At 44.4% G+C, this 13,218-nt stretch overlaps 1 long non-coding RNA gene across 3 annotated transcripts in view; it reads left to right on the top strand.

The window, feature by feature from the left end:
* Positions 1–13,218, top strand: part of LOC109245663 (uncharacterized) — a 146,200-nt gene that overhangs the window by 17,119 nt on the left and 115,863 nt on the right. For 2 of the 3 annotated variants that reach the window (XR_002071016.2, XR_002071017.2), the window contains one exon: positions 114–479. The exons of the other annotated variant lie outside the window; for it this stretch is intronic. This is a non-coding gene — a long non-coding RNA (uncharacterized LOC109245663). Of the gene's footprint in view, positions 1–113; positions 480–13,218 lie in introns of those variants that run through there. 3 annotated transcript variants of the gene reach the window in all.

The following is a 13,218-nucleotide window of genomic DNA, read 5'->3' as shown; positions in this document are numbered from 1 at the left end:
AAAGGAAGGGAGAAAAATGATTTAGCACAAGGAAGGGTAGGAAAAGTTCAAATGTTTTTGCTGACAGTAAGTGAAATAGGAGTAACTAGTTTTGTATGACCTCATATCCTTAGGCTGATTGGAAGAAATACAGCAAGACGAGTGCTGTCCGCTGGATGTGAGTACATTCGTGACTTCAGACTTTCCGGTAGCCGCATTTAAGAACAAGGTAAAAAGAAACATGTAGAATCAACTTTGCAAATGACAGTATTTAGTCCAACATACCCAAGGCAATGTTTTGTCAAGAATGTAAGCAATATGAAAAGTATATTAATCAGCTAGTTTGTATATATTTCTTGTACGAAGTCTTTCTAATTTTGCACTTAGAGCACCTCTCACTTTTCAAATGCCCAAGAGTTCTCTATTTGCTCCCAGCCGAGGAGCTCCCGATCTTATTGGGTTATGACAGTGCTTTAAAGTTAAAACATTAATTCTGTAGTTTCTAGGACACTATTAAGGGCGAGCCGAGAAACCCCGACTCACGCCGCCTTAAACAGTAAGAACGTTTGTTCTCTTTCTTAAGTCAGGAGGGAGGCTGTGCTCCAGGGGTGATTGTTCAGCAATTCGTGCCTTCATCAGGGATGTGGGTTCTTTCCGTCTTTCTCCACATGGGCTGTTCCTCTCATGGTTGTTAAGGTGGCATCTAGGAGCAAGATGGTGGCTTCGGTCTCCTCGTTTGTGTCCAAAAGGGGGAGTGTCGCTCTCCCGCAACTTGAAATATCCCTTCTTTCCTTCAGTCTTATTGGGCCCAAATGCCATGTCCCATGTGGCTCACGCAGATCACCAGGGTCAGGCTATTGGCCGTTCTTGTGACGGATGCGGGGATGCCTTTGGCTGGGCATTTTCTCTTCATTTGCTCACAAAAGAGACACCGTTTCTTATCCTATTCTTGCTTTCTTCACTCATTTACCGTACCTCACTGTGTCTGTGACGTCCTCATAAAACCGGGACTCCCATAATTTTTGGCCAAGCCACACGTGCAACATTGCATTTGATTCTGATTTAAGGGGATAGAAAGGATGGAATGCATTTCAGGGACAAAGAGAGATGAATCATAGTATGTCAGCAATGTTGAAGGGAATGGGGGTGTAGACCCATGAGAAGTGGGGGCTGGATGTGGGGATGAGGCATCTTCCACGTCTTAAGACGGTGTGCCTGCTCGTAGCAGTGTGGCTGCCTCTAATTTGTTCTGGAACTGGAAGCCAGATAATTAAGTCTGTTAGAATAACGCCTATGAGAAGAACAAATAAGCTGTGACCGAGGCCAAGGTGCTTGTCTAAGAAGAAAGTATTTCAACATCAGTCCGTGAACTTGGTTACCCTCCTTCCATCTCTCACCTGATCCCTCCGCCCATGGCTTGAGGCCTTGTGCTTAGTTCTGGGCACATAGTGAGGTTCTTACCATGTTTTAGAATGATAACAAATTTATGAATGATTGTTAGTAAATGACAACATTAATTAATCTTTATTGATGATCTGAGCTAAGTACTAATTTATGTGTTGTCTTCTTAAGTCCTCAGCAAACCCTATGAGGTGGGTGCTATTTGTGTCTCTGGTGTACAGGTGAGACACTGAGGCTTGTGAGATAAACGAACCTGCCTAAGGTCACGGAGCTGGGAGCCATGCCAGGACTGAGCAGCCTCTGAACCTAGGATGTTAGCTAGTCCGGGAGATACTAGAGGACTCTCTGCCCTCTCCATGTGCAAGGTGTTAGAAAGAACAAGTGTTCTTCCTGATTCCCTGTGATGCTGCTGGGGCTCGTGGCTGAGACCAAGGGGTCATGACTTGGATGCGACGTGGCTTCGTTTTCTTTTTCGCTTTCAGAGTGGTCTGCTCCTCTCAGGGCTGTGCGGGATGATTTTACCAGGGGTGAGGTTCTTAGTTCATTTTGTGGGCTCACACCTGTCTTCACTCTTGTCCGGTTCTGCTTCTTTGAGCACTGTGTGCCCTCATGTGCCCTCACAGAGCAGTGCACACCGTGGAAGCGAGTCCACATTTGTGAAATCAGGCTTCATCTGAGGGCGGTGGGATGCCAGTAGTACAGTGTTTAAGAAGGGGAGCGCTTTGTAATTTATAAGCATTGCTCTGGCCCGTTTTGGGGACATGGAAGATGAGAGTGACCAAGGGTGACCGAGCTCAAGAGGAAGCTCTTTCTCGGGGGATGTCGCTCCGTCATCTCCAGATCTCAGTCCTGTTCCTTACAACGCTGAAGTCCTCTGCGTCATGTGTCAGGGAGATGGAGAGAATGTGTTCAGAAGAGAGGGGATAAACCAGCCAGTGCAAGCTCACTCTTTGACCTGGGAGATGTGTGTTCATTTCCCTAAGGCACTCTTCACTTCTTGTGTCTCTGCCCATAAGCCCTGAAGCACCCAGATTTTAACACTGTTTTGGCAGTTCATGATCCAGTGAATCCCCAGTGAATCCAGTGAATAACTGGGGAGAAATGAGAAAGTAGAAATGCTAGGAATTAGGAGCGCCTGGGTGGCTCAGTCAGTTAAACGTCTGACTCTTAATTTTAGCTCAGGTCGTGAGCTCAGAGTGTGTAAGATTGAGCCCTTCATTGGGCTCTGTGCTGACAGCCAGAGCCTGCTTGGCATTCTCTCTCTGCCCCTCCTTCTCTCTCTCTCTCTCTCTCTCTCTCTTTTTAAAATTTTTTAATGTTTATTTATTTTTGACAGAGAGAGAAAGAGAGAGAGAGAGAGAGAGAGAGAGAGAGCGAGCATGAGTGGGGGAGGGGCAGAGAGAGGGGAAGACACAGAATCTGAAGCAGGCTCCAGCCTCTGAGCTGTCAGCACAGAGCCTGATGCGGGGCTTGAACCCACAAACAGCGAGATCATGACCTGAGCCGAAGTCAGATGGTCAACCGACTGAGCCACCCAGGCGCCCCAGTCTCTCTTTCTTTCTTACAATAAATAAATAAACATTAAAAAATCCTAGGAATTATAAATCCTTCCAGGACAAAGCTAGTGTAGGCCATTACTATTTTATGGAAGGAAATTGAGGATAGAAGGATGAAATCTTGCTCAACTCCAGAGCAGTTATAACAGCTAACGCTGACCAGGCACTTAACACATGTAGAGCATATCATACACATTATTTTACTTAATTCCCACTACAGACACGCGAGGGACTATTCCTGTTCCCCTTCTATAGGTGAGTGCTTTGAGGCCTTGAGAGGTCAAGTGAGGTTCTCAAGGTCACAAGGTAGTAAGTGGCAGAGTGTAATTCCAACCCAAGCTGTCGGACTCCGGAGCCAATACTTTAAACTCCGATGACTTTGGATTCCCCCACTGTTCAATTCAAGAAACCCGAGACCGTCCCTTTCCACACAACAGCCGATGCCGCGCTGTGAAATGTGTAGCAACGCTGCGGCTCCTGCCTAATCGCCCGGTAGCCCTGGCCAAGTGTCACGTAATCCAGATCACACCCAACACGGACGTCCGTGGAAACGCGTAATGTCGACGTCCCGACGTGAGGAGCGCCATCGGGCAGCACCATCAGTGGCCAAGCGAATGGCCTAGCAATTGAGCGCTACAGCATCTCTACAAGGTCTAAATAAATAATAATGTGGAAAGAGAGCCGTTTGCTGGATGCAAGACGCCAGCTGTAGTTTCAAGGAAATGTTGATTGCGTGCTTCAGCAGCTACTCCACAAAGCCGTGCTCCACTGTGTGTTTTCCTTGTAAGGTAGCAGGAGAGAAAGAGACACTTTTCTTTGGCCTGCGGTTTATTGTTTCCTCCTCAGCAGCTGTGCCGACGTGGTGTTGATTACGCAGAGAAGAATTATTGTGATTATTGACAGTTGGCATTCTTCTCGTAATTTGGAGTTCTTCATCTCTGCTTCACTTCCTCACCTCCTCTCCTGCCCACACATGTATAAAAACCTTGGAAGCTCTCGCTAGGATTCTTACGCATGGCAGCTGTGAGCAGCGATGGAGTTGAAAGTTCAGGGGCAATTTGACACGAAACTCTTCCTCCTGGTCCGTCCCTTCTCTGAGCATCGCTTCAGAGCAAGGGAGCCGGTGGGCTCGTGAGGTTCGTGGTGAGCGTCGGAAAAGCCTCTCCGTGAAGAAGCCAGGTTCCCTCGTGGGCCGCCTTGCCCCTGCATCTCTGTCTGCGGGCGGGTGCCCCCTCTGTCCCAGCCACGTCCATTCAGAGCTGTGTGCCAGTGGAGTGCTGGTTGGGGCTGGCTCAAAGGAATAGTCTGTGGGAAGGACCCCGTAGTTTTCCTTGGAACAAAGCCCGCTTAAGAAACAACGATGACCTCAACAAAACAGGAAAGATCCCCCCTGGAGCTACTTTTCACATGGTGCATGTGACTGATTCCTGTGGAATCCTCTGTCACCTCCCCTTGCCTACCTGTATTTCAGCCTCAGATAAGACACACTCAAGTGGCAGACTCCCACCTCAAAAGCTTTCTCTCTCGGCCAGGAGTTAATGCCCCTGGGGATAAACCTCCATGAAGGGGATCAGAAGAAACTAGTGGGAAATGGCCCAGCTTCTCTTCCTTCAGGTGGGCAGTTCTGAGAGGCACTTTGCTTCTCAGACACCCTGGCCAAATCAAACCATGTTCCCTGCAGCAGTGATCCCAATGTACTTCCTCGTCTCAGCTTTTTCTCTTTCCCTAGATCACCTCCCAAATGAACATGTACCCGAGTCCTTGTCTGAGGCTCTGCTTTTGGGGAAATACAAAATAAAGCAGTGACAGTGAAAAGATTATTCTTCCCTGAACTTATCCCTCTTTTTTCCTTTCCCAGATCTTACTCATTTGTATTGTTTTGGGGTAAATACTGAAATCTATTCTTAAAAAAAGTAGGAGTAACATAGGTACATTGAAAAAAATGTTTTCTCTATTTGTACACATATGCATATGTAGGTTTTTATTTTATACATGTTTATATATGTATGTATACGTGTATATATATTTTTTATGTTACAATCATCCCATCATCCCTTCGTGGAGACAGTACATCATGGACAGAGCACAGTTTTGGATCAGACAGACCTGGGATTGAACGGTGGCTTCGTAGCATTCAAGTCTTACGAATTTGGGGTCATTATTTACCCTCCCGAGGCCTTAGTTCAAGCTCCTGTAAAATAGAGTGAGCATTATTTACAGGGTTATTATGCATATTAATCAATGTTGTATAGGTAGCACGCTAGCACGTCTCTGAGCATTTAGCAAGCACTTAGTGTATTTCAGTGATTATTATAAAAAGCAAAGCAAAACAAACGTCTCCACCAAGCTGTACATACTCCCCCTACTCCCTGAGGGGTTGGGGCAGGGAGGAGGAGGAAACCACTGTATCTGCTGTGTATCTCTCCAGAACTTTTCCCATGTTTATACAAACTTTCTAAAAATGTACGTACACATACACACACACACACACAGGAATCAATAGGGGAAGCATTAATAACATCATACATTAATAGAGGAGAGGGCAAAGCCATGGTGAATTAGTCAGGCTTCTCCAGAGAAACAGAACCAATACATATGTGTCTCTATGAGGGGAGTTGGTGAGATGTCTGTGGTCTTGTCATGGAGACTCTTTGACTCTCTTGATTCACCAGAGACTTTCCCATTCCCACCAGCACCTTTAAATAGATCAGGCTTCTTGGGCTCAGTCTTCCTTCTTGATATCCAGGCTCACAGCCTTCCGTTTAAGGACATGATCCCCAAGGATACCCTGGTGATGCAGGATAGAGCCCCTCTCTGGATAACAGGCCTGGTCCAAAGCTGACCCAGGGCAGCTCTTAGAACAATGCTCTTTGGAAGTGCTTGTGCCTTCTCTGAAGGTATTAGGCAACCAGGAGCCAGACACATTTGCATAACCTCTTACCAATATGCAGGTCCTTCAGCATAGGCTTTCTGAGGACTGTGGACAGACTACCCAGAGCCAAAACTCTATATATGTGATTTTAGCTCAAAATTTTGTTCTGGTTGTATCTCATGTCCGGCATCAGCAAGGACCCTGGACATAGGAGCTTTCCCCCTCAAGGAAGGCAGAAGTTAAAAGGGAACTATGCAAATTTAGGATTCCCTAACTCCTCTCCTACCTGGAAATAAAAGGAGATTCCTGGTGTTGGATGCTCTGAACTGAGGGTCTTCTGGGGAGGGGGGACTCCTCCACTGCTGAGTGGCCCTGTTTTGATCTACAGTCCAGCATGAGCTGCTATGGCTGTCAGGGACCAGCTATTCAGACAAGCCCTCCTTTTGAATTCTGCAAGTATAAAGAAATGATAATATATCAAAACAGATGTCGGGCATCCGTTTTCTTCCATTCTTATCTATGCTGTTGTATTTAATTACTAGACATTCTAGTCTATGCAGTTTCTTTCCATTTGAACTTGTGACATTTTATTCTATATTATTCTGCTCTATTACTTTCTATTTCATTCCATTCTGTTCTACAGCCATGTATTGAGTTCTTGCTCAATGCAAGGGATTTTGCTGAATGTTACAAAAGAAATTCTTGCGTATGTGTGTGTGTGTTGGGGGGGCAATGCACACACGTGTGTTTTGAGGAATAGTTTTCAGAATATCATTATATTTGACAAAATTTCCACATTTCTTGTACCCCTTTCTAGAAATACTCAGGAGGAAATCTCAGGTGAATCTGAAATATTACAGAATAAGGCTTTACCTAGAAAGCATTGGTACCAGCAGTGAGTTCAGGAGAATTCAAGGTTTTAAGCTCTTTGTGTTTCTCTGCCCATCGTTTTTTAGAGACCATATTTACTAACAGTGCAAATACAAAGTAAATTAAGATACATTGAAGTCTTTTTTTGAAATTTGGAAGCTATCATGCAACAAGACTACAAGGTGAATAAAAACAACATCTGCTTTCAGATTTCTCAACCATCTTCCTTCAATGTTGGCTGTGATGTGTACCTTGACATTTTTTTGTCAGCTGAGAGTCAGTTATTCTGGGAATAATGTGTTCTTGAGAGCCAGTTTAGTGTCATGGTTAAGGTCACGGGCTTTCTAAAGAGCTGAGTTAGAATGTCAACTCCACCAGCTCCAGCCATACGAACATGGGCATGTTCTTTAAACATTTGGATAATAGTAGTATCTCCTTCATGATTTTCTTGAAAGAATTAAATGATTTAATTCACACAAAGTGCTTAGGGTCACACTTGCCAATATTAAGTGGTCAATGAATGTTAGTCGTTAGTTGGGAAATAGGGACAATGTAATACTCTTATGGGGATTTTGAGGATTAACTGAGATGCTTGTAAAGCATTTAGGTCATCATCTGACACAGTAAGCACGCAATAAATGTTCATCATTGACATCATTGTTTCTGCTATTATGTGTTAAGTGCAAAATGTGGATAGTGTAATTAAGCATAGTTATAAATACTCATTGAGATAATGTGAGTGAAGTATTTAGCACTGTGCCTGGCATGGAGTGAGAACCAAATAAAAGTTAAGTTCCTGAAGGACAGGAACTATGTCATTGGCTCTTTTATCCCCAGCATCCTGGCCAATGCTTAGTACATAGAAAGTATCCAATAAATATTTTGTAAATAAATAAGTGAATAATTGTATTATTAATTAGGTTCTACTCTATTGCAAATGTAAAAGGAAATCTTGGAAAAGAGTTCTGGTCTCCTTTAGAAATCTGATGACCCCTGAAAAATGGGGAATAAAATAAACCCGAGGAGACAGGATGTTCCCAAACTCTGAGATCATCGTCATAATCCCCTACATTACAAAGGTCTTTATGGTTCACAAAGAACTTTCACATCCATTATGTCATTCAACATAAAAAAAAACAACAACAAAACAAAACAAAACAAAACAGGCAAGAAATGTCCTTAGGGTTGGCCTGGACAAGGAACTCAGTCTCTTACAAATGATTTAAAACCCATTTCGTCTTGCTACAGATATTGCTTACAGAAAACTTCAGGCACAGCAATGCTACCCAGCTTGATTTAGCTTAAAGAAACCTTTTGTGACCTTATAAACAAACACAGCCCAGTGGGAACCCAAGTGGAATTTCAGAATTTTGAAGATGAGCTGAGAGAATTTGCTCAGAAATGGGACATATTAAAACAATCTCTACCAAAGGAGTGAAACAATAAAGAGATTGACTCAGAAGAGAACAAAAAGGCCAGTGCCACTTACTGGTGAGCAGTGAGCTCCTGACTCATTGTAACTGTTGACTGCGTAGCATAATGTTTGGGAACATTGCAATCTTGAGAGCGGGCTTATAATGATGTTCATCTGCTCATATGGATGGATGGCCTTACATAAACTCTGATTGTTCATGGAAAGAGCTGCTTCTCCCGAAAGTACACTACCAGAATTGGAGTGAGCAAGGCTGATTAAAAAATATTTTTATGAATATAAATGTCAGCTTTTAAATGCCTATTCTCTGATATAATGCTGTGTGTTCATGCACATGTTGGGTGAATGCGTTTTGACCTTATGTCATGAGTGAGTGGGTTAGGCTAGTTGATTAACTAAGTGAGTTACTGAAGTTCAGACAAGGGCTGTATTGGTCAGGGTCCCAGCAAGAAACTTGGTCCAAATAGAGTTTCAGAGGGTTCAGTTGGTGGGACGTTATTAATCTAGATATGGGCAGGGTTGCTCCCAGATGATTCAAATGGAGGGACAAAACAACTGAAATATGGGCAGTGTTACAAAAATGGACAAGGAATGGTGAGTGAGGTCATTACTGACTAGCCATAGTAAGAAGCTCTCTCGACCCCTAGGATGTATAGAACATTATGGGAACCCGGTGAAAACGCAGTATAGTTGGGGAAGCCATCTGGAAGGGCCTGTGATAGTAGGAAGACGGGTACCATTGTAGATTTGGCAAAGCAGGGAAGAAATACTCTGGCCGCCCTCTCCTTCCACCCTCTGATTTCCTGTAGGTACTTCCCATTGATCAAACCCAAGTGGATGCTGGCAGGAAAGGGAATCTGGGAGTTGCAGTCTGCTTGGTCTCCTAGGCACAGATTAGGGCAGAAAAGGGTGGATCTGGGTGTGGGCCTTATCGTCTTTGTTGCAGCTACTCACCTCTGCCATTACAGGGTAAAAACGGCCATAGATAATAGGTAAATAAAAAGGTGTGGCTGTGTGCCAATAAAACTTTATTTACAAAACAGGCGGTGGGCCAAACACACAGTCATGGTTTGCTGACCCTTGGTCTCAGAAAAATCGTTTATATGTTGAGTCCAGCATAAACACAGTCATTCAGTTTCGCGTAGCAGCAGTATCCTCAGATGTTTTTGGTAAGGGCTTGCCTCCATGGTTTCTGCCCTGAGTGTCACATAAATCGGAACAATTGCCCCAGTATAGGCTTAACACACACCAGGGTAAATTTGGGTGGGAGCCTTTAACAAGCTTGAAATGAGGACATGAATAATTCAGTTGAATACATAAATGATTCAAGCCAAGTCTTCCAGTAGTGTGTGTGACATACACAAGCCTATGTGTTATGTTGTATGTCATGAGTGAAAGGACAACCTAAAAATTATGTGCGGATAGATCACCAAAGGCAAGTGATCTATCTCCTACTTAAGCCAGTGGACTTTGAGATGGATGTGGGCCCTGCTCAGAATTTTAGGCAGTTTCAGATAACAGGAGAAATAAAACAGTGACCATCCAAATGAGAACAAGCAGAAGCCCAAACTAGCGTTGGGCAGAGGCTCCCAGGCAGGCAGGCAGGGGAGAAGGGATGTTGTATAGCGAAAACAAGGGACGTTTCAAATATGCCCTTCTTGTTCTTATGGGGAAGCCGGGGGTGGCTAGAAGTCGGGCAGCCTATGTGATTTGTTTCCAGAACATATGCGGCTTTCTGAAGTTGGTCCTGAGTTGGAGAAGGAGAAAAAATTAGGGAAGCTGGGTGTTGTTGACCAAGCCCTGAATGTTTTGGATTGATAGTTGCAGTTTGTGGTTTGGCTTCCTGGTCTGGCTGCTGCAGAGCTTGTGGGTCAGAGCTCTCTTGTCACATACAGTCTGGCCATCGGTTGTCTGTATATTCACTCTCTCAATAGGTTTCTGTTGACTCCGTGTCCTAGCTCAGCCACATCCTGGGTGATGCTCTGCTTTGCTCTTCTCCTCTTCAGGCCACCATGACAGTGAGCATTTCCCTTTCTCTGCACGCGGCGCCGCAGGGACTCAAAAGGGATCTGTGGTACCTGATTATCCCAACACTGGCTGAATTATCACAACAGGAGAAGTCACAGCCCAGTTCTCTGAAATCCTTACGAAACTCAAACTGCAGTCGACCCTTCCACATAAATCTCAAATTCTTCTCTTAATGACCTCGTCCTTGGTGGCATATCCCTTCCCAGATCTCGCCATGAGGGAGACCCAGCCAGGTAACGTGTGGATTCTTCTCCCGTGATCCCTTGCCTCATTTGCACGTGGGTTTTCTCATTACACTTTCATCACCGGAAGAGGCATCCTTGAGCCAGGAGGACCCAGAGTGGAGTGTACCTGCGGGACTCTCCATTCAGGCCCAAACAGATGTTCCTCTGAGCCCCAGGTTGCTGTCTTCTATGCCATGAAAAGATTGCAAAGGCTCTCACAGAACTACTTTTCCTTCATACCTTAGTTCTTCCTTCCTCCAGGGGTTTACCTTTCTTTCCTCAACCCTCAGCTGAACTGTACGGTTTGTTGTGAATTTGCTCAACTACTACAAGTCTTTCCCTCCTTCTAAACTAAAATGTATGACCTTCTGAATTTTGTTTCTGATCAGCGCTTCTCTCTCAACAGAAACTACCCTCTCTGCTCTGAAGCAGACAAGCCCTGTAGGCAGTACGTTTGTGTGCGTGTTCATTTGCTCACCTGAGTCAAGTGATAAAATTCTTTTTCATAGACTTGCAAATCCCTGGAGCAGGAAGGGAATCTTAGAGGTCAGGGAGGCTAATATTCTCCAAATGTGATACATAATCCATTGGGGTATTTAGGATGATGTTAGCTAAACAGTAAAAAAAAATTTTTTTTAGTGTTCTTGTTTATTTTTGAGACAGAGAGAGACAGAGTATGAGCAGGGGAGGGGCAGAGAGATAGAGGGAGACATAGAATCTGAAGCAGGCTCCAGGCTCTGAGCTGTCAGCACAGAGCCTGAGGCGGGGCTCGAACTCACAGACCGTGAGATCATGACCTGAGCCAAAGTCGGACGCCCAACCGACTGAGCCACCAAGGTGTCCCAATGTCAGCTAAACATTTTAAATAATTTTAGTTGTTTTATGTTTAGTTTAATTCTGTTGGAAAAAAAGTGTACAACCAGTACACGAAACCACATGAGTTCATGAATATTACTGTTCAGGATGAGGCTGAAGCAGATGGTACCTTGGAAACCTCTTGTACTCAGTATATATGAATTGCAGGTGCTAATAGGTAATGCCTGGATGCGACAGAGATCGTGAGAGTTGCATCTTTGGAAGCACCAATCGGCTCTCCAACAAGAGGAAACGGAGGTTCTGGAAAGGGAGAAAGTTTGTCTAAGGCTACTCAGTGCGTGGAAGCAGGACTAGGGGCAGGTCATGATTGCCCAGATTCTCCGTGCTCTTTCATTCGGTTTCCAAGGACCCCTTCCTGGCCAGTGGAAGTTCACCTGGAGATCGGATACCATGATCAAGTCCTCAGAAGGTGCCTTGAGGATGAATTTTCAAAAGCACAAGAAGCTGGACAAAGGCCTATTCTACCCACATGGTGAATTACCTGAACGAATCTAAGAGCCTCATTTTCAAAGACAAAAATTGGTCGTTTACTGGGTCTAGAACAACTGAAACTTCGCTGGATAACAAGGTAAATGAATGCATTGCACCATTCACCAAAGTGGAGGCCCTCAAGCTGCTGGTTGTTTGGCGTAATGGGAGATTCAGAATGCAGTTAATGGGTTAGTGTAGTTTTTATTGTAAAAGCAAACTAAATTAAACTGATAGTTTTAATTAAATTTGAATTGGCTGTGATTTTACTCAGTTTTACAGGCCACTTGAGACACTAGTGTTGCACTTAAAATCTAGTGTTGTAATTAGTGACATCTACATTTATTATAATGGTTACTGCACTTTATTGAATTTATTCAGGAGCAAACAAAAGCTCAGCATCTAAAGAGCTTGGACTCCAGGCTAGGTTGGCTTTGGGAGCCTGTTTTGTTTCTACTGGAATGTCGGGCGATGATGCTGATCTTGAGAAGGGAAGTTGGTGAATTAGCCGTCCAGCCACAGGGTTAAGACCTTGGGTTACCTCGAGTTGAAACTGTCCCAGAACATCGTGTTTATGCTTTCACTGTACTCTTTCTTCGTCTGGAAAATCCGCAACGGTGCATGTTTGAGCATCCCTCATTCCCCCAGTACCCTTAGAGTTCAAGGTCCGCAAGTCTAGATTTGGTGACACTGTCAAGCAACCGTTAATCTGATCTGTGCGACAGAAATGCCGTCTGGAGCTTTGGCAGGTGTCAGGCAGGGAGGCCGCCGTCTTCCTGAGGAGGGCAGTGCCCCGCCGGCACAGTCCTGGCAGTCGTCTCAGACCGAACTGGGCTCCGATGCAGTGGTTGACACAGGTTTGGTGTGGGGGACTTACCAGAGAGGCTTATGAAGATGCAGCCTCCAGAGCCTCATCTTGAGGAATTCTGGGGTAGTAAGTATGCGGGCAAAACCTATTTCGAGAAGCTCCGCCCTGATGCGTTAATTCAGCATAATGGAGTCCTCAGAAAGACCAGCTGACGGACAGAAATCGGAGTATATTCGCAGAGGGTCATCATATTCCGTGTTTTGTTGAGAGGTCTGTGTGGCAGCGGTCTCTTGGCAGTTGTTTGAGGAGAATGAGTTAGAGCAAGGATTAGATTTTTATTTCGAATTAATAAATGCTTAACAAAATAGTACAAGAATGTATAACACGAAAGCTGAATTATCCATAGGTAATTCATCCAGTCCCTCTCCCCAGAGGCAAATAGTTCACTGTCAGGTATGTATTCTTTCTAGACACTTGCCTTTTTACTTGTCAGCATAGATATGAGTAGATGCTTCCCTTCTAGATTTTCTCTACTTATTACTTTGTTCTGAGTTTTGAGGGATTTCCTCTACTGTTTTTTATGTTCTTGGGATATTCCTTTTGTGTAACATCCCATTCTTGTTTTATGGATATAAATAAATACTTTGCCTCTGTCTTTGAAGATGGGATTCAGGGTTGTTTTTTGTTTTTTTTTTTTGGTGGGG

This window comes from Panthera pardus, unplaced genomic scaffold (assembly GCF_024362965.1).
Source record: "Panthera pardus isolate Hobbes unplaced genomic scaffold, ASM2436296v1 HiC_scaffold_19, whole genome shotgun sequence".
NCBI classification, from domain to species: Eukaryota; Metazoa; Chordata; class Mammalia; order Carnivora; family Felidae; genus Panthera; species Panthera pardus.
The sequence above is the reverse complement of the archived record's forward strand: the minus strand, read 5'-3'. Positions and strand labels throughout refer to the sequence as shown.